Source organism: Orbicella franksi, chromosome 9 (assembly GCF_964199315.1).
Source record: "Orbicella franksi chromosome 9, jaOrbFran1.1, whole genome shotgun sequence".
NCBI classification, from domain to species: Eukaryota; Metazoa; Cnidaria; class Anthozoa; order Scleractinia; family Merulinidae; genus Orbicella; species Orbicella franksi.
Genome location: NC_138153.1, coordinates 22,788,065 through 22,810,222, shown reverse-complemented (window position 1 = coordinate 22,810,222; position 22,158 = coordinate 22,788,065). Strand labels below are relative to the sequence as shown.

Here is a 22,158-nt window from a genome sequence, read left to right as displayed (position 1 = left end):
AATTATTCGAGCGGAAGTCGTCAATTTACATCCGGCGATGCGCGCGTTTACCGATTCATTCATCGTCTCAAACCCAGGGCAAAACTACACAGTCAGTGAACTTAACGTATTCCGTGAAAAACACACATTTCTTTACGGGAAAAGTGGTTGTCACAGCCTCAAAAAGGTACTTTAGTGTCGGTGCACAACTTGATGGGGGAGTTTTTCCGCCTTTTGCGGCGAAACGTCAACGCATATAGAAAAGACAAAGTGCTTCAAAATAGTCCAAACCAACGGTCTTTCGGTGAAAGAAAATACTAATGCTTCAGAATGTACTGCTTAGAATAACTCGATCTCCGCATTCGCTTTGGACAGCGTATCTTCGCCTTCTTCATTCTGGGATTTATGGATGAACTTTTCAAGCCTTGTGAACGTCTAAAACTACCTGCAGTTATCAGAAACACTGCTACCGACAGAAACCGCCCGATTGTTTACATTTGATGATCGTGGAAGCTGATTTACACTTGCTTGTGTTCAAGCGAGGGAATCTATTTGATGAGATCTGTTGTGGAGTTCATGATTTCAGTAATTGTTGTGACTAAGATGATAACTTATAAGTTTCTTCGTGGTGTTCTGCTCAGGATGCATGACAGATCTGCCGATGGTTTTTCACTTGGTGATTTTTGCTTTACCAGACTTGGTAAACTTTGATTGTTTTTCACCAGTGAAAAACGACTTCTATATAAATTTTGTTACGGAAAATTCTCTAAACTTTTAGCTACTCGGATTAAATTTACTTGCTCTTACTGTTTTTAATCGGCTTTCATCGTTTCAATGCGCTTGAATTTTCAGAGCTGGGCTCTTCCCAATTTGCATAACCCGTAATCGGCCCGTGGGCATTACGGCTGCATAATGACCGCTCAGATCTCGTTCTTAGCCAATCAGAACGCGCGTTATATCGACCACAAGCCAAAGCCATATAATAATGTACTTAAGAGGATAAAAAAATATTTGCCTTGTTCATCTCTTTTTGGATCCTATATAATTAATAGGTAATAGGACCACATGCTTGTCCAATTTGGAAAAAAAAATTCCTCGGACTGCCAAATTGGACGAAGCCTACGGCCTCGTCCAATTTCGTCTGTCCTCAGAATTTTTTTCATTCAATTATTCCCAAATTGGACAGCATGTTGTCCTATTACATATACTAATGACCATGCATTATAATATAGATAGGACCCTGCGCACGCTCTGATTAGTCAAAAACCCATGCTTTTTACTCTGATGATCAGAGTATAAAGAATAGAAAAAGCATGTTTTATTGTTTTTCGCCTGTAAAATCTATATCTTAAAGCAAATGAAAAAGCCTAAGCCGTGTATTACACTGTGATAAAACACTCTGGACATTCGAGACCACTCGAGAAATCTACATTTCTACATTTCCCTCGTGTTCTCAAATGCCCATCGTGTTTTATCGCGGTGTAATACACGACTTAGGTCGCCGGTTCGAGCCCGGCCGGAACCATTCCTTTTCATTTCTTTATTTGACTTCTGCAGTTTTTTTTTTTTTTTATAATTGTACGTCTCGATTTCTTTATGGACTGTTTTACGGCAATGAAAATATACTCAAGTAATAGTAATCTTGTCAAGTAAACTAACCACAATTGAGGGATGTCAAAATAAAATAGAAGATTTTGCTGCGCCATTTCAATTATTTAGTAGTTATTTTTCTGTTGTAATCTCATGACAATAGTAATATTAGGACAAAAATTCTTCCAAAACTAGTCATTTCTTTTATCTAAGACTCTGATTTTCATGTAACAATCGGGGGATTAGCCCAAATGGTAGAGCGCCGGCTTTGCATGCGGGAGGTACCGGGATCGATACCCAGATTCTCCAAAAGATGTTGTTTCACTCTAACAGACAGAATTCAGATCATGAGTGATTTTTTAATATTATTTGGCAAGTTATTTTCTTCCAAATTTTACAAATAGCAGTAAGTCTTAATTGTTGCGTTCGACGAAGTGGAATGTAAACCTAATTTTGACCTGTGGCTTTTCAGAGTTGGTGTTGCTGTGCACGGTTATAGGCCGAAAAAAACACATTCCTGTAAGGACACCAAAATGGCCACCCCGCTTGATTTTTCCAGGGCCATGTCACGGCCAGGAAACGGGTACCGTTTAATGCTAAGACATGTGATAAGACATGTGGCGAACATGTGAGTATGTGAGCAGGCTATGTGAGCTCGTCTTTCCGATGGATCTTTCTTTGACTTCTTTCCATTCAGTCGCCGTACGCTTCGCTATTTTGTGCTCTCAGCGTTAGATTTTGGCGAATTTGAACGCTTCGACGGTAGCATTTATCGAAATCTGAGGGAGTTGTCCTTGTTATTTAACACCACTTGGCTTTGGGATGATGACCGTGGGAACAGCTACATTTTGATTGCATTTGTTGATTAGTTCCAGTCGCGACAGATAGCTCAATCTTTATCCGGTCGAAATTTTATTATTTGGAATCGGTGGAAAAGTACTCTGAAGACAAGATCCATAAGACTACTTTATTCACCAGGGGAAATACTCGAATTAGTTGCACGGAGATTGTTTACGACAAACGACCACGCGAAACGAACACGCGATTACAAATGCTAGCTTAGAATAATGTACGTAATTTAAATATTCTCTGAAACTTGAGAGTCTACAGAAACTGGCAGCGTCACGCAACATATCAACAAATCGTGACCTCTTCACTAGCATGAACTTTCACACTATGCATATCTGACTGTAAAACCTCGGTTGTTGTTGAAAAAGTTGAAAGTCAGCTAGTGAAATCATTTATTTACGGTATATATATATATATATATATATATATATATATATATATATTAAAGTGAGAGCGTCGAACGAACTCTCATAATCTCTGATTACTACTAGTTTTAAATTAGTTAATGTGGTGTATTTCAATCTCTTTTTTCATTTTCGGTAACACTTGACGAAAACTGGTAACCTGTTTTTCAAACTAGCCTTGCAATACCAAAGGCATCTGTACAATGGGGGATTAGCTCAAATGGTAGAGCGCACGCTTAGCAAGCGGGAAATACCGGGATCGATACCCGGATTCTCCAAAATCAAGATTTTTGCTACCCATGTTAACTTTTTTTTGGTCTTTTCTTTTCTGTTTGCAGTTCTTTTTTCCTCATTTATCTGCTCTTAAAACGCAGGTAGTGTGCCATGACTTCCTGCACAAAATCACTGTATTACACATCATCAGTATTCACTGTCATTCGGATTCTCCAATTTTTTATCATCGATTTGTCGTTAGATATTTGTTTATTATTGTTATATTTTAAAACGTGCATTAAATTTCCTGTAGGAAACCGTGAAAGCACCATACTCTCGATGTTAAGCAGATTTTCATTGAAATATATTTATTGAATGCGATCATTATTTTCTTAAATCTTTAAGAAGAGCTGGCTCACTGGTGGCGGAACCCAAGTACGGCTTCTTCGGCACAAGGTGTCATGGCGTCAGTAACAGCGCGCCAAAATCCCTAGTGGGAAAAAATGGCGGCTGTACATTTTACGACAATGGATGGCGTACCTGGATTATCAAAGTATTGCAACCTTTGTCGCTGTATTACATTAATCCTATACGCTAGGTTTAAAGCTTTAGGAAGTTTTCTGCACGTTTTTGATGAGCGTCTCTTAGGGATTTTGACGCTAAGAACTATTGGTAAATGCACTAGTCGCCATTTTGTTGCCCACAGTGGATGTTTTGGGATAATTTTTAGATCGGTTTTCTTATCGCGACTTCGACATGAACCCACAAGCTTATAGTTTAAATTTCATCGTGTTTAGTAAGTAATTATTATTCATTCATTCATTCCAGATTCTTAGCAAAGCTGTCGTTGCCTTCAGTTAATTTTCAATCTTCTAATTTCTGCTCTGGAAACAGGGTGTGAAGAGAGTCACACGTGCTGTCATCATGCGCAGCTTTTTACTTCACTAATAGGACAACCAAGTACAACTCTATCAGGATGTTTATACTACTTTTTTTTAAAGGAGTTTAAAAACTCCCTTTTCTGTTTTGATAAGGACTGCACGCAAACAATAGCAAGCCAAATTTGTGTTTCTCTTTTTGCTTTCTTTACGCGAGAAATGTTTCTTTGCTCATTTAAAAAAGACATTTCCAGGGCAGCAGATATTTATTAAAACATGTTCAAAGAAGGTTTAGTATATGGTAAACAAATCAAAGGGAGAGTTTAACAGTTCAACGCAAGCCCTAGCTTTTGCGTAAGAATGAAGTATCTGTTTCGCTTACTTTCTTCGCTTTTCGTCTTTCACTCGTTCGTTCAGTTCTTTACATGCAATAAGCCAGTGATAAAAAATGCTAAAGAAATCGATGCTGTTACGACTTGAAAAATATTTTGACAAAATAGTAAACATGGGACCTAAACGGGAGTCGAACCCGGGACCCGAAGCGAGAATCATACCACTAGACCAACAGGCCAGAACAATGAATAAATACTACAAACTACGGTAAATCTGGTTTAAAACAGGTTAATTCACCAGTACGTTACTACCTTCACGTAGAGCAACATCAAAAAAATTAAAGTGTGAGATTTTCTGGATCAACTTATGAATTCTCTCGCCATATTTTGTTGTTTCTTCTTTCTTTCTTTTTTAATCAAAGCAACGTGCAAATAACAACAAAAACAGAAAAGACAGGTACTACATGGGCCGGAATTATTGGGATTTTTACGCTACCGTACGAAAAATCTTTCATATATTACATAGCATATAAGTTTCTGAATTTGTAATTTCTAACCGATCAAATTCAACAGTACCACTATTTAACCGTAGAATTTTCTGTTCTAAGCGCAAAATAGGTCGGTGAGTTTACTTCTGTTCAAAAACAGAAATCAGAAACAAATCAGTAGATAGTATTATCTTAGCTGGCTTACTTAAGCAAGAAGATGGTCCGTGTGAGGGTCGAACTCACGACCTTGCCGTTATCAGCACCAAGCTCTTTATTCTCGTTGCTGTCTTAATTAGTATGAGCTGTCATACGAAAGCTTGGGTACAGTGAGATTGAGAAACCGCTTAGCAATTAGGCATCATGAGCTTCCGGGGAATTAGCTCAACTGGTAGAGCGTCCGCTTAGCATGCGGGAGGTACCGGGATCGATACCTGGATTCTCCAGATTGTTTTTTTCCTTCAAAATCAATATCTTCCCAGATTCAACACCTCTTTCTTATGTAAATACGGGTGTATGTTTGCAATTAAAAAGTATCACCTTTGGGAGACCCTCAGTCGGACCTGTGTGGTGTTTGGCTTTTGCTTACATAGCAAACAATTAAAATCGTGATTCGAGTGGAACATAACATCAGTGAATTAAGGTTACCGTATACCTTCAGGGGTGTCTCACGTCCAAGCGATGTAGCGCGTTCGGTTTAAGCTGTAGATACCTAAACCCCTATATCAAATTAAAGCTTATAGAGCTGGCTATCAAACCATACCAAAAATTTTGAAATAAAATGAAGTGCCGAATTTTTCACGGCCACTAAATGCGAGCGTCCTAATCACCTTTTGGAAGCTACAAGTCAAAGCGAATTTTGTTTTTCGCCAATTTATTTTTTCCCCGGTTTCAGGACAAAAAGCGCTAAAAAAGCGTGTCTGCGTTTTGCCACATTCAATTGCAGTAAAAAGTTACAGAACATTTTCAAAATAGGACTTAAAAAATGTGAAGTGATCGTACAAAAATTGCTCTCGGAGAAAAAATATTTCGAAATAAACAATTTGCAGACACGTTTTTGTTTTTTATATGTTAATCTAGCTACTGTCCAAATTTGAGGGCAATCAAACAAATCCCCTTTGAGTTGTAACTCTTTAAAGTGTCTGCTTCAAGCGAAAAAATTTATTCGAGAAAACAGCGCTAAGAAAAATCTCTTGCTTCGCAAACAAACTCCGCCCACAAACGCCTTCAACTGGGTTCTCAGATCACTGAGCCAATCAGCGCTTGGAAAATTTACTACCATTAACTCGCGGTGAAATTTACGCGTGAATCTCGAAAAAACCCTTGAGTTTCGCAATGCGCTCAAGGCGGAGAGATAATTTTTCTGTAGCTCGGTTTTTCTTGAAGCTGGTCTGGCAAAATGGGGAAGACGAAAAAGGATACGAACGCTAGAGTGGCTGGGCGACGAGAACAAACTGAACGAAAGAAAGCGCGGCGGAGCAAATGTGCATGGATAATATTCCAATGGATCTCAATGAGTTGGGCGATTCATCGGTATCGGACTCAACAAAAGAGTCAATGTACACGTCGCTGTTATAGCTGTCGAGTTCCCAAACTTTTACAGAATCTTTCTCTACTCTTGACTCGATCTTTTTGCCTGCTTGATGCGATAGCTATAGCCTCATCCGCGAGGCCAACTTTCGCTTCTTCACTCATTGATGTGTTTTCATTCGTTCTTCGCTTTTTCGAACTGGTAAACAGAGTTTTCCGTGGTCCATGTTTACTTATAACTGACTAGAATTACATCTAACGCGAAAAATGCTTGGATCTGAGTAGCCAGCCAATTCGTGGTATCCATATATTCCCGCGAAAGTAGTCTCGGTTGATTGCGTACACGTTATAGGGCTGTCAATCAAGAGGGAACTTTTACTTCCGGCCGGAACGTAAAACCTCCATTTCTCCGCCAATATTGAGTTTTTTTCAATTTTGTTTTCAGAAATTAGAGATTACTCTTCGACCATTACTTTGAACCAAAAATCCAAATTTGAAGAAAATTGCCGATCTGAAGGTATACTGTAACCTTAAAGCGTCTGCATGAATAAAATAATAAAATAGCTTTACTCTCTGTCCATTATCATCATCAAATAGGAACTGAACCTAAAAGACCTAAAACTCAGTATAAATTTGTTAAGAACAGCATGTAATAGTAGGCTGAACCTTAGGCTATCTTCAAATCGATGGCGATCTATAACATCAGTCGGTAATTACATTTACCCTTCATATATGAAGCAGCAGATGGCAGTCTGAACACAAAACTGATTCTCGCACGTGGAGTAAATGCTGTGTTTGTTTTAATCTTTCGCCCTATAAAATAAATACTAAGTGACTACGATCGGTGCATTTTCAATTAATTTCCTCTCCCCGGAGAAAGCAAAATTAATATAAAAACTGCCATCGCTGTACCAACTACCGAGCTGGATTAAAAAGTTTCACGAGATTCCATTGTTAATCAATTTCATTCTCCGAAGAAGGATTCAATTTTTTACTTGGGCGTATCCCAAAGGGAGCCCAAGTTTAAAATTGCCCGTCATTTTTGTTTGCGTTCAGTCACAAATCGCCGTCTGGTCTCTAAAGCGCATGCGTCACCTGTGCATGCGTACAGCACTTGGAATTTACAGAAGTTGTCGTCGTGAAAAGTTAGCACGGATTCCATTATTTCTGGGGCGATGAAATGATATACAAACGAAAACACCGTTCGAGGTAGACCAACACTAAAGGACATTAGGAGTTTTCGGAACGGGTCGGTCTGCAAGCCTTACGAGAGATCAATTTACGAGCGAGCATTTTGAGTGAATTTATCAAGAATCATGTTATACCAAAGGAGCCATCAACCGGGGCTATCAACTCTTTAACTTGATAAAAAGCATCTTCGTAAGCGTCATCGTATGATCGTGAACCAAGTAGAATCCCAGTACGCCTCAAAAACGTCATAGTAACAAGAGCAGAAAGGTTAGAAAATTTGTATACGAATGTATCTGTTCGAGTACTGTACGGGTCCGCAAATGATCCCAGGACCGCAAATGATCCCGGACCGCAAATGATCCCCAAATTGAACCGCAAATGATCCCGGACCGCAAATGATCCCCAAATTGAACCGCAAATGATCCCTGACCGGAAATGATCCCCATATTGGACCGCAAATGATCCCGATCAAAAAATATGGAATGGCATGGATTTATATCAGAGGAAGGTGAGAACATGTACAAAAATTGTGAACTAAAAAACATATTTTATCATTTTACAAAAAAAAATATTCCACAGTTGCTGTTTTGTTCTTCGAAGGGTACAGATCATTTTCACTGTCACGCAATAAAAAAATATAAATCGAAACTAACCAATGGAAGAAGCTAAGAAATTGTGATGTACCCTAAATAAAATAACTAAATAAAACACTTCTCCAAGTTCTAGGCCTGTGCATTTCCCCAAACTTCAGATATTCGTCGTAAATGTTTCCCAGAAATTTACAGAGCCCAGTAAGAAAACGCCATGTTGGTGTACATTCATGGTACACCAATATGGCGGCCGGAATGCTCTAACTAATGCTCTAACTTCTAAAAAGGCTCAAAATCATGAGATAAGTACATATTTTTCAACAAACTCAATCGTAGCCTTGTGTCACGCAACCTCCATAACCCTGAAATTCAAAATACTCTGGTTTCCAAACGAAGCACGCTAATTGTAAACAAATATGCTTATGTTTGATGAGGATAAAAGTCCGTCATGTGAAGACGACCTATTGAATTAGAAGTCTTAGAAAAACACATACTTGTAAAAATTCTCGAAATCCCGGTGGCGATAGCATCAAAAATTTATCACGCAGCCAAAACGTCAAAACGAAGAGGAAGCCTTGGCCTTGCTTGGTCATGAAGCTGAACTTCATAACTATAGCTTGGAATTTTGGCTTCTTAGAATACTCAAGTAGTCATTTCCGAAAAATTAAAGCCAATATACGACCAAGGAAAAATTACAAAATAAATTTGTTCAAATTTACAGTGCTACACACTAGGTGTTTTACAAAGTGATGAAGTGTTGTAGGCTTGTAGGTCTACTCAGGCGATAGCGTCTTCTGTAATAGTTGCTTCATGGTTAGATTTTAGTTTAAAACTTTGGACGAGTGGCGTCAGTGGCTGATAAAATGTGATTTAACTATAACACCGAAATATCAAGGTTTAACAAAGGAAGATATAATCATAATTTTACTGACAATTGCAAAGAAATGTAAGCCAAGTCGTGTTTTGATGATTGAGTGATGATGTTCATAACATCGTAGTTAGTATGTGTAATCAAATGGTGACGAGTGAAATTAGGACATAATTTCACGCGCGTTTTGTCAAAATCCTAATAATTTCCCGAGCCTTTAGGCTCGGGAAATTATCAGAATTTTGACAAAACGCAAGTGAAATTATTTCCTAATTTCACGAGAAAACCATTTGATTACCTTTTAATATCGTGGGTGACAAATTACTCTCACAACCGTAACCTTTTTTACTGGTTTATTCTATCGAAAACCGAGAACATTAAGAAGAATATAGTTTTCATTTAAAGCATACATTATTGCTCAAATTCGTAATTTTCTGAGTTTCTTCTCAAAAAATACCTTTCGAATTCTTTGTGTTTGTTCATAATGTTTCAAAATTTAGGCAACTGTCAAGTTTTTCTTAAATGAGTGGCTTTAATTCGTCATGAACAAATGAATGAAATGACAACAGCGACCGTTGAAATGAGCTGAAACTAAAGTTTTGCACGAGGCCATATAAAGTTTTGAAAGTTTGTTTTGATGCGAAATTATCACTAAAAATTTACTTTATGGTCTAAGAAAACTTGCCTAAATGAAAGTCGAGCGAACATGCATAAAGTTGAAAAACCTTCAGAGCTGGCAAGGAGCATGGTTGCGGACAAATAATAAATAACGGCTTGTTGTGCACGAAACGTTAGCCTGCCCGGCATTTCCTTGGTTTATCACCACATTACCGTGAGTTGTGGAAATTGTAGACGAGGCCACTGCTCACCGCTGCAGGGGACTGGATTAGCGGCTGAAGGGGAACTCGACTGGTTGTCTGGTTGAAGTGGATTTCTTTGTCATCAATGATGTTAGACAGCTGTCGCAGCTCTTCTTCGTTCCGGGAGTCGTAGGCTTCAACGCTTTGTTCTTGTCGATGAACAGTTATTGCTATTATTTCGCATTTTGGAACTCCCTTGGCCTTCAGCTTTCTGACAACCGTTTTCCGAACTGAGTGGTTCGATAATCAGTTTTAGAGATCCAGGTTCGTAATCGCTTCCGTCTTGTTTACACACGAAGGCGTAAAATCGCTCGAGTACTTCATCCAACTGTTCAGGAACAATCATCTCCAGGTTTCTCTCAAGGCTATTTTCGTCACACCGGTTCTCAAAAACCCTCACCCAGTTAATTGTGCTCTTTCGCGTATTTAAGTTTTAATCCACTTTTTTTAATTCCGTAAATTCTTCAATGGTCACGGTCTTAAATCTCGACGCCATCTTGGCACTGATCGAGATACAAGAGATGTTGCCATAGCAATTTTGTAATTTCACATGTGAAATTATGAATTAACGCTGAAATTTCGCGCCAAAATTAAGGAGTGATTTGTCGCCCATGATATTAGCAACAAAATTTAGTCGAAAGTATGAAAAAAAAGAGTAAGTTGTAAGCCATTATAATTATAAGATGGCTTTAATAAAAACATCGATATTCACGTACGTCAATTCCCTATCCACACCATCCCACCATCCATTCCTTTCTTTATTTTTTAGTCGGGATCATTTGTGCTCCCTATCGGGGTTCATTTCCGGTCCGGAATCATTTGCGGTTAGGGATCATTTGCGGTCCTGGGATCATTTGCGGACCCGTACAGTACACCTAAGTAAAACGCGCCGAGAAACTTGTTAAGTATAATAAAGATAGAATCTCGAACTAAACGATATTTTCTCGTTATTTTCTTGTAACAGAGCTATGTGTCTTTACAAGAGTGAAACCCATGTAGCGAATTATTGTACATTTAAGATGAAAGAAACTAATGTACATGTAGGTTGACCCCAGCAAAACAATTCTTGGCTTGCACTGTCACGCAATCCTGACGCAATAAAAAATTTATTCGACAAACATTTTGTGGGTTAAATCAAGAAATTGTGATGTTATAGCAGATTAATAAAGATGACACTTCGTTAATTTTTAATTCTGTGCGTTTTCCCAAGCTCAGATATTCGTCGAAATATTTTGCACAAATTTATAGAGACGAGTAGCTCCGCAGTACGCCATCATTGCGGCTGGAAAATAGTGTAAACATCTGGAGCTTACTTTGGCTATCTAGGCGACTGATTATCTGTACTGAACAAACAAGCATTTACATAAGCATTTACATTCACAAGAAACATAGATCAGAATTTATTGGTAATTATTTGTTCAATAAACATTGTTCTTCATTCAAAAAGCTTGAAGTACTCCTTAAACATACTGACAAACAGAAATTTACGGTGGTCCACAAGTGCACACCAACTTTAAATCACTCACACCAAATTGAAATCACTCACACCGAATTCAAATCACTCACACCCAATTTAAATCACTCACACCAAATTTAAATCACTCGCACCGAATTCAAATCACTCACACCAAATTGAAATCACTCACACAGAATTCAAATCACTCACACCGAATTCAAATCACTCACACTAAATTTAAAATATTCACACCGAATTAAAATCTCACCATTTGATTTTAAGCTTCATACCAAATCCAAAATATTCACACCGGATTGAAATCTTCACACCAAATTCAAATTTTTACACCAAATTGAAAGTTGTACACCGAACGAATCACAGATTGGTCAGCAGCTGAGCCCACTTGCGCATCAACGCAATATGGCGGGCTATGCGTCGGGGAACTTACCTCTTACCTGTGAGTTTTGTTTTGAAACTATTTTCCCTGATGACAATTACTGCTCCTTTTGTGGCAAAGGGCTCGATAAGGGGAAGCTTTTGATAAATATTATTTCAGGCAAGGATACGAATACGATGAACAGATACAAGTCCCTTGGTCTGCGTCGTAGGGGTGCCCATTTTGATGAAACAGAGGTTAGAGCGAGAATACAGCAGGAGCTTGATAGGCCTGGTTGTTTATCTGGTTATAGAAGCGTTTGGCACACATTGCGTCGCGAGGGTTTCACCATTCCAAGACATTCGGTTGAAATATTGCTAAGAGAGATGGATGCGGATGGTTGTGAGTTGAGACGTACACACCGACTGCAAAGGCGAACCTATGTCAACCCAGGTCCAAACTTTTGTTGGCATACGGATGGCTATGATAAACTCAAACCTTATGGTCGTTTTTTAGGGGCTAGGCCCCTTGCTTGAAGCCAGTATTACACTAGCCCATGGCTTGTTTACTTAACAATTATTCCACAAGCTCCCGTTAGGGTGTAAAAAGGGTTACTGAATTTTCTGGACACATTTGTTGGTTTTCAGATCTTTGCGTAAACGTCTTGTTAATGCTGTGAAAAATGTTCCCTTTTTTGTAGCATTTAAAGGTATCCAAGAGTAACTGTTTGTTATTGAGCTTTGTGCTTCTCGGTAAAATTTATATGCTTTTCTATTTGATGACCGAGTTATATTTTGTAAACATACTTTGAGTGACGGAGCGGCGAGCTATGGAAATTAAAAAAAAAACATAGCCAGCTATTTTCCACATAAATAACTGAGGTTTGAGAGGCAATCAGATAGCTAGAAATTCAATGACTGAGGTTGAGGATTTGTGGTTATTTTGTTGCCCAGCAAACAGAGCACAGGATATGAAGCACTCAGCATTATTATTCATGTCTTAGGTAGTGAACAGCTTGTAGTTTGGGCTGATTCCATTATCAACTGAAAGCTCGTAGCCGGTGAGAAAACATATTGTGGCCACATGTATAACACTATTGGTAACCCACTTCACATCCCCTAGTGGCAAAATGAATCAGCTGGTGATTTTATCTCTTCCAGTCTTCGAGAATGAGTTCTGGGGGAGGAAACAACTTACTAGTGGATGCCTTGTTACAGCAATATAAAGGGTAACTTTAATAAGGTCATTTCATATTTTTGATGAAGTTATACGAAATAGAACAATTCGAAAATTGTTTAAAAGGCAACTAAATTTTATAGGTTTTTGTATGGTTTATCTACATGATAAGGCTAAACAAAACGGTATTCCTTAAGGCCTCTTTATCCAAATACTCAACAACTTACAAAAAGATACCACAACTGAGAGCCTGTAGATGTATTCTCCCTAAGAACATTTACAGCAGAAATCTTATGGACAAACGATACTACTCCAATATTCAGTTAACAAGACTTTCTATGAAACCTCACTTTAAACAGTACAAGTACATGCACATAGGTGTGGAAAGTAAATTAAGTATCCAAGGAAGATCCCAAATTGATGTTTCATAAAACTGTGGAACAAATGCCAGCCAACAATTTCATAGCATTAAATATCAAAGAAACAAAAAGCAAATTGGCTTACAAAATATGAAACTTCTAAATGTGAAACAATGTTAAAATATGAACTGATACTACTGAACCTTATTTAAAACAGTCAGTTGCTTGTTGCTGGGCTTAATTATCTGCCATCTATGAAGTAAAACAATGTCACAAAAAGTATGGTCTTAAGGTTTTGGTTTATCAGATGATACAAGTCTTACATGTGTACCATAAACACTGAGAGGCATCTGTGTGTGCACTCTACACTATATCTATGGCCTACCAGATGCAATAAGCTATCATAAAAACATGGCGAAATTCGTCGTAAGTACTCATGTGAGCGCTGGGAAAAGTTATTTCTCTCGAGCAAGCTCTAACATTGGGGAAACAAATCTTATGATTAGGATTGTTAGCAAAGCAATCATGATCAAAACTTGCAGTTATGACCAATTCTTCATAATTAAGAGGTCAATGTTTCTGTCCAGTAAGCCATCCCATGATGCCTGAAGGTTTCAGTTCAGGAGTTTCAAACTTTTCCATAGGCTGGGTTGGATGCTGGTCACTCTCTTTCAGAGCTTCATAATTCCAAGTTACTGGTAATGTGATATTTTGCTCATCTTCAAGGCTAATGAGAAAGTCCTGGACATGGTCCGTGATGCTTTCCTCAACTTGTCTTCATGAACTTCCTGGTGCGGAGTAGTTAGGCTGCACCAATGAGAATAGGTAGTTTGCATCGACTTGGTCTTGTGCACCAGCTGCTTTGACAAACAGGGTCTTGCACACTTCTGGGTTAGAAAGAACAATCTTTGCCAGACCATACAACTGAAGGCCTCCATGAATTCCTTGATAATCACAACTTGCCTGGTAACAATACTGATGACAATGGACTGAACTATGTCGTCGACATGTTCCTGATTCATGTTTCCAGTGTATCCACGCTCAATTATCATTTCTTGATGAGGTGTCACATCTCACTAATTTGATTTATAACTGACTGGTCAGCTGCCGTAAGATGGGTTTCTGGACTGGGGTTCTTGGCATAAACTTTAGGATTGACAAGTAAATTGTAGACACATTTTTCAAGGAAGCATGGCGCGTCCCCCCTGGGCTAAACTAACAGCGGCAATTTGACCACAAGCTCTAAAATTTCCATTTTCATTTGAATGTGATAGGTGGAATTTATTGGACCCCTTTCGGGAAACATTGTGTTGCCAATTACCTGAATCATTTGTGTCAAAAATTCTTTTCCCATAGCTCCACTGTCGATTCCTCCTTCTCCATGGTAACAAACTCTCAGAACATATTCAGCACTGCTTCTGTTTACTTCTCGTTGCCACAGAGCTAGTAGCCTAAAGAAGGGTGCTCCTCGTCTTACCACCAAAAAAAGCTGTTTAGAAGAATCAACTCTATCTTGCATAGCTTTAACCACAGAGCCTGTGTCATTTAGAGAGCTTGGGTTTTCCACAGAGCTTAGGTCAGTTAGCGAGCTTGGGTTTTCCACAGAGCTTAGGTCATTTAAAGAGCTTGGGTGATCCGCAGAGCTTGAGTAATCCAGAAAATTTTCTTCATTGACTTGATTCTGTAACTCTTTGGCAAGTTGCTCATCTTGTTCGATTTGAAGCTTGACTGCCCTGTTACCTTTTCGATTATTGTCATGTTTACCATCCATTTCACTGTCAAATTTACCGGAACCTTGGTCATGCTCTAAAACACTATTTTCCGCAGCTGGTGGCGAATGCAACGAGAATTTAACTTTTTTTGTCACAACTTCTTCAGAATCATCACTGTCAGTGCCTTCAGTTTTGTCAACTGCTCGATGATAGTCATTACTAGAACAAAGGAAAAGGGTTATTTTGTTAAAATCCTTCCCCACTTTCTCTTGATATCTTTGCAAAGAAAATAATTCAGTGGAACCAGGTAAAAAAAAGAGCTTTCTGTCCATCTTCATATAACAGTTCATAGGAAAGTCCATCATCGTACAAATTACTGTGAAAACTTCTCCATTTTTCTTCAGCCTTTTCACACAGCAATGAATACTTAGCTGTGTTTGATACTCTCAAAGCTAATTTTTTTTCCTCTTAGTGGTTTTAGTGCACACAACTTTTCCTTCCATTCCAGCAAACCGATGTTAAGAGGCCCTGCGCCTAAGAAACGACTGATGATTTCCGCCTAAAAAATAACATCGGCCGATTTTTATCTCCCAAGTAGAGGTTACCGAATACTATTTAAAAATGAATTTCTTTTGTTTCAGTTTCGCTTTAAACCAAAAATATCGAGCCGCAAACTTTTTCCGTCTGATAGCAGCAAAATCAGGCCGAAAATAAGGCCCCGCTAAAAACTGTTCGGAAATTACTATCGCAACGCAAAATAACGAGAAAACTACACAGCGTTGAAGAAAAAGGCCTCTTAATGAAATATCATTTGATAAACATAAAAAAACTGCCGAAGCGATTAAAAAAATAAAGTTTCAAATATTGCATACTAAATTAGATGGAGCGTTGGAGCTGGTTTTAAAATAATTATTTCTCAAAAGTTAACGCTTTTGAAAGCAGTCACAGTGATACGATGAATCAGACATTGGAGGGATATACATCACGTTTCTGAAAAAAAACATTTTTCGGCCAAAGTATATTGACCTTATACAAAGCGTTTAAAGTTACCGTGTTTGCCGTTATCCTGCTACTTCGGCGAAACACTTCTCTTTTGCCAATACGGCCGTGGATAGCGTGTTAAACACCACTTTAAACCTTGCTAGGCATTCCAAGACCATCCTAAGTAGAAGGACGTAGAATTAAACGAGAAAGGAAGATGAAAAATACGCAAAAAAAGAAAATAACTCGAAATTACCATCTGCTAACGAAAGTTGAATCTGGAAAATGTCGTCGCGTGACAGCGGCCATTGACGTCATTTGTCTACACAGCGACGGAATCCAAACGAATACGCAAATAGGAAAACAATTTTTCCCGGCCAGAAAACGTTTGGTGGAGCAATGTTATGTTATTTTTCACAAATGATGGTTACTCAAAAAGAAAAACTTCCCCAACCGCCACACCGTTTTGGCCGCAGCGTGATCTGAGTTATGGGGTCACGATTGGATCCCTAGCCGCTGACCGCCCGAAGGACATTGCAGACTCGTTTTCCCACGCTCTTGCGACTTGACGTGACAAATGATGTCAATGGCCGCTGTCACGCGACGACATTTTCCAGATTCAACTTTCGTTAGCAGATGGTAATTTCGAGTTATTTTCTTTTTCTGCGTATTTTTCATCTTCCTTTCTCTTTTAATTCTACGTCCTTCTACTTAGGATGGTCTTGGAATGCCTAGCAAGGTTTAAAGTGGCGTTTAACACGCTATCCACGGCCGTATTGGCAAAAGAGAAGTGTTTCGCCGAAGTAGCAGGATAACGGTAAACACGGTAACTTTGAACGCTTTGTATAAGGTCAGTATACTTTGGCCGAAAAATGTTTTTACAGAAACGTGATGTATATCCCTCCAATGTCTGATTCATCACTGTGACTGCTTTCAAAAGCGTTGAACTTTTGAGAAATAATTATTTTAAAATCAGCTCCAACGTTCCATCTAATTTAGTATGCAATATTTGAAACTTTATTTTTTAATCGTTTCGGCAGTTTTTTATGTTTATCGAATGATATTGCATTAAAAGGCCTTTTTTCTTCAACACTGTGTAGTTTTCTCGTTATTTTGCGTTGCAATAGTAATTTCCGAACAGTTTTTTGCAGGGCCTTATTTTCGGCCTGATTTTGCTGCTATCAGACGGAAAAAGTTTGCGGCTCGATATTTTTGGTTTAAAGCGAAACTGAAACAAAAGAAATTCATTTTTAAATAGTATTCGGTAACCTCTACTTGGGAGATAAAAATCGGCCGATGTTATTTTTTAGCCGGAAATCATCAGTCGTTTCTTAGGCACAGGGCCTCTTAATGAGGACATCTTGTTCTTTGGTTGTTTTAGCTTCCTTTTTCTTAGCACCCTTAACCCTGGATGCCCACTGTTTTCACTTAGCTGCTTTGAACTGTGCTTAAGATTTGACGGGTTTCGACTGGTTAAAATTTTCTGTTAAAGGTTTACTTGGCCCTGGTACAACACTTGGAGTCCCACCAGAGGTTTTGCTTGAACTTACTTTCCCGTTGGTTATTATCCAGGCAGTGAGGCCTGGGTTTAAATTTCGGCTCCGTTTTTTTTTTTTTTTTTTTAACCGCGCGGCCATGGGCCGAGCGCGGTTCATGGTTTACTCGTGGTTTTTTTGTTTTTTTTCGATTTGTAGGCGACCAGACCCAAGCTTCCACTCAGCCAAAGTTTGAGTCACGCAACCTGTGATGTTTACTCGCCAAAAGCTGTTGGAACATTAATAAATCTCATCTCCGATACTGACTTTCGCGGGAAAAAAATTAAAAACCTAGCGCTCGTCAAAAATTATATTTTTTCAGCAGAAATTTCGCTCGGAACGTATACGTATTTATATTCGTTTGAATCATCGATGAAATGACCTTTTCCGGATATGTTTTCCTTCGGGGTCAACAAAAACCTCCGGTTACAAAATCACGCCGAACCCACACGTTGCAAAAAAATCTCTTGAAAACCCTGATTTCGAAGCGATATATCACTTAAGCGTTAATAGCTACCACACATCGGCAAGCGGTAAATCTATTCCTTAACAATCCAGCTTTATCGTCTTAAAATTTCAGCGAAATCGAACAAAACCAGAATTAATTGGAATTTTTTTGTGACCTCACTCCCCAGACTTGACCTAACAAAGGAAGCCACGGTCGCCCATAGCAACCGAAAAACACGAACATAACAAAGGCCGACGTTTCGGCCAAACAAATCTAGAATTATCGCCTGAGAGTTTAAACGTGAATAGGAACATCTTTTTCGAACTTTTTTCAACTGATTTAGACGAAAGACTGGCCTCGGCGGACTACAAAAAAGACCAAGAGAAAAAACAGAACAAGACAGCAGAACAAGCCGATAACATTTCATCGCGTGGCTTTCGGCACGAAAACGAAAATACAGTTTACTTCTGGATAAATTCAGCCTTAGAAGCCAGCAACCGGTCCCAAATTACTTTCTGTATCCTTACAAATGTCCTGATTTCCATCTCCGAAAGATTTTGCCCCAATTTTGAGCAAATAAACATTTCGCCGAGGGCGACCGCCATGACGGTGGCTTGCATACTAAATTAGCTAACTTAACAAACTTCTCCCGAGGGGGGGATATGACAAATGGTTAGAATCGAAAGTAACGCCAATTTTCTGTCACGTTTTCAATCTGTGGTCACTGGAGTGACCAAAATCGATACATCGGTCGGGATAGAGTTTTATTATTAAATTATATGACTTGTGTGACTACTTTGCTAGCCCTTTACTCGTGGAAAACACCAATTAAATTTAATCATGACTTTTAAGAAAGAAAGCTGTTGTTGATAGTGTTATTATTGTGTCGTTCATATCGTTCATGCCCATACATATCCCGAAGAAAGTTCTAGATTAAGACCATTACGTCATCGGAGATTTGTCAACGGCTACCACTGATGGTGCAATAATACAGTTTGTGTTGATCAAGTGATGTGATGTCTACAGTAAGAATGTCCACTGCGTTCCGACGGTAGTGCTAAGCGAACAGTTAAATTTTAAAAGCGCGGTTATAAGATCTAACAGATCTTCTTGTTTTTCCTCGTTCAGTCACAAATCGCCGTATGATCTCTAACGCCCATGCGTCACCCCTGCATGCGTACAGCACATGGAATTTACAGAAGTTGCCGTCGTGAAAAGTTAGCACGGATTCCTTGATTTCTGGGGCGATGAAATCACATACAAACGAACACACCGTTCGCGGTAGACCAACACTAAAGGACTTTTTAAGCGTTTTCGCAACGGTTTGGTCTGCAAGACTTACGACAGATCAATTTACGAGCGAACATTTTTAGTGAATTCATCAAGAATCATGTTATACCAAAGGAGCCATCAACCGGGGCTATCAACTCTTCAGCTTGATAAAAAGCATCTTTAAAAGCGTCATCGTATAATAGTGATCCTAGTAGAATCCCAGCACGAACTCAAGAACTTCTGAGCAACAAGAGCAGAAAGGTTAGAGAATTTGTTTACGAATGTATCTGTTCGAGTACACCTAAGTAAAACGCTCTGAGAAACTTCGTAAAGTATAATTAAGATAAAATCGCGAACTAAGCGATATTCTCTCGTTATTTTCTTGTAACAGAGTTATGTGTCTTTACAAGAGTGAAACCCATGTAGCGAATTATTGTACATTTAAGATGAAAGAAACTAATGTACATGTATTTTGACCCCAGCAAAACAATTCTTGGCTTGCACTGTCACGCAATCCTGACGCAATAAAAAATTTATTCGACAACCATTTAGTGGATTAAATCAAGAAATTGTGATGTTATAGGAGATTAATAGAGATGACACTTCGCTAATTTTTAAGTCTGTGCGTTTTCCCAAGCTCAGATATTCGTCGAAATATTTTGCACAAATTTACAGAGACCAGTACCTCCGCGGTACGCCGACATTGCGGCCGGAAAATAGTGTAAACATCTGGAGCTTACTTTGGCTATCTAGGCGACTGATTATCTGTACTGAACAAACGCGTTCGTAGGTCTATGTCACGCACCGCCATAACTCGGAAATTCAAAATGTCTCGCTTGCTTGAGAAACGCAAATAACAACGACAAAGGCTGAGGAAAATAGACTGAAACGTTTATAGGCTGATATAAAGACCTTGACTCTTTTCACGCCCTAAAGACCTGCAAACGTGTAATAAGCTATTAATCGATGACAAGAAATGCAATCAAAAGCACAAGAGCTTAAGAATGCCTGCCCTGATATACATTCATCAAACGAGAAAAGTCGACCAAAGAAATGTCGCTGAACTAACGTGACAAATGTAATCCAGGGCGTTTATTTACATTAAAGTAATGTTTCAAAAGCGCTTTATACTCTGATAAAACATGGGTTTTTGACCAATCAGAGAGTGCGCAGGATCCTATCTATATTATAATGGTCATTTATTCGCAAATTACGTTCCATATAATTCTTGAAATTTTTCACTCGACTCTTGCGTAGATCTTCAAAGTAAATCCATCGGATAACACAACCAAAAAAATTCCCAGGGGTGCAATATGTGAAGGTTCGTTGAGCAATTTTCAAAAGTAATAACAAATTAAAACGTGCAACATCTGTAAGGCACCGATGGAATTTGAACCCATGACCTCCTGTTTACTAGACAGGCGCTTTAACCAACTGAGGTACGGTGCCCTATATTAGATAAACTCGTGTATTATTGTTTATTTGTTTACTTTTTAAAAATAAAAATAAAAAAAATTTAAAAAAACATTGTTAATACATGTAGTACTAAGTTGGTCACATGTCCACTTTCACGCTTGGTAATTTCCAGCGGCACTAAGATAGCTCAATACTTCTTAGGGTCTTCGACTACCTCAAAACGTCCACAGCGGGAGCTTTCGTGGCTCATTTTAGCGTATTCAGCTCAAAAAATTATGACAGGAGATACTGTATTGTTTTACAATTGGTACCTCTTAGGGGTCCCTCGGGGACCACCTGGGCTTTGATTGGGCGTTTGAAAGGCGGGGTGCGAAAACTCACGGAGGTCAAATTCTAAAAATAAAAAGATACGAAAAAGGGTTGAATCCTAGGTTTGGTATGGGAGATGGACGCTCCGGGTCATGGGCTCCTAATCTTGCTTTATTGACGGGACGCGGAAAATTAATCGGCGGAGTTGGACTGGTAACTACAAGACTACACAGAACATTAATCATAATAATAAATGTTTAGCAGGGCGCATACTTCATCAAAGGTGTTCTTCATTGGGGCCCTGCAACTGTTCTCAGATGAGTTTACACATTGTGCAACAACATTTACACTAATCTCAACATGGAAAAACATAGTATTAATCCCAAGTTTGAAGTGAACTATTCTCTGCCAAATACTGTTTAAGTGGGCCTACTAAGTGAACTTAGTCAACTGGTGAGGTTCATTAAAGAACAAGTTCGCATTTAGCGACTATAGTTTCACGCGCCTTGCAGCCGCAAGATGGCAGGATTCGATGTCCCGTGGAGAGAAATGTTGAATTTTTTTTTTAACTGCCGGCTTCCTACCTTTTTTTTTAACTTTCTATCTTTATTGATAGCAAATATCTTTTTTTGTTTGTTTGTTTTCTTTAACTTCCTACCTTGATTTTCTGTTTATTTTTGGACAAGGTGGAGATAATTGTAAATAAAATCTGTTTCTGGAAAGAAACGTAGGGGTCACCAAGCTCGTTAAATCCAAGCAAAGCTATAGCAGTGGCCATCTGCCCTATCATTGTTCATTTTAGTACTTAGCGCGCGCACTTGATACATGACGTGGCTCACTCTTCATCCTCTCCTGATACCGGCGAAATGTTTAAGCAACCTGCCAAAATACTCTTCACCCTCAAAGATGTTCTCATCATGCTATACGATAATAGGGGTTAAGGTTATGGATTGCTTGGAATGGATTGGTCAATGTCATCATCTCTCTTTTTCGCCAAATCTTATTAGCAAAACGTATAAAAGAAATTGATTAATTACTCCATTTAAAATACCTTGGAACACAACAAAAAGAATAGAAAAGTTTAAAACGATGGGTTTGTCGTAGGAGAATACAAAAGTTGAAATTGACATTTAACACAAAAACAAACGCTATCCTTGTTTTAGCGTTCGGCAGAGGATCTCAACGGGGTTAACCGTCAAATGGCCAAAACATAAACCGTTAACCGTCTAAACCGCAATATTTTTACCGTCAACTGTCGAATGAGCAAGCCAATATTAGCCGTCAAATGTCTCAGATATCCTTAATTAAGAACTAAACGATTGTCTAGGGGCATTATATGCTGTTTATAA

General features: G+C 38.8%; 2 non-coding genes and 1 pseudogene across 2 annotated transcripts; 1 reads left to right on the top strand and 2 right to left on the bottom strand.

Annotated features, from left to right (window-relative positions):
• Positions 1–5,103: 5,103 nt before the first annotated feature.
• On the top strand, positions 5,104–5,176 carry Trnaa-agc (transfer RNA alanine (anticodon AGC)). The gene has a single exon. It is a non-coding gene; the product is annotated as a tRNA-Ala (tRNA).
• A 7,971-nt stretch (positions 5,177–13,147) lies between these two features.
• LOC145497426 (uncharacterized) overlaps positions 13,148–22,158 on the bottom strand; it is a 21,170-nt pseudogene continuing 12,159 nt past the window's right edge.
• Trnat-agu (transfer RNA threonine (anticodon AGU)) lies at positions 20,460–20,533 on the bottom strand. Its single transcript has one exon. It is a non-coding gene; the product is annotated as a tRNA-Thr (tRNA).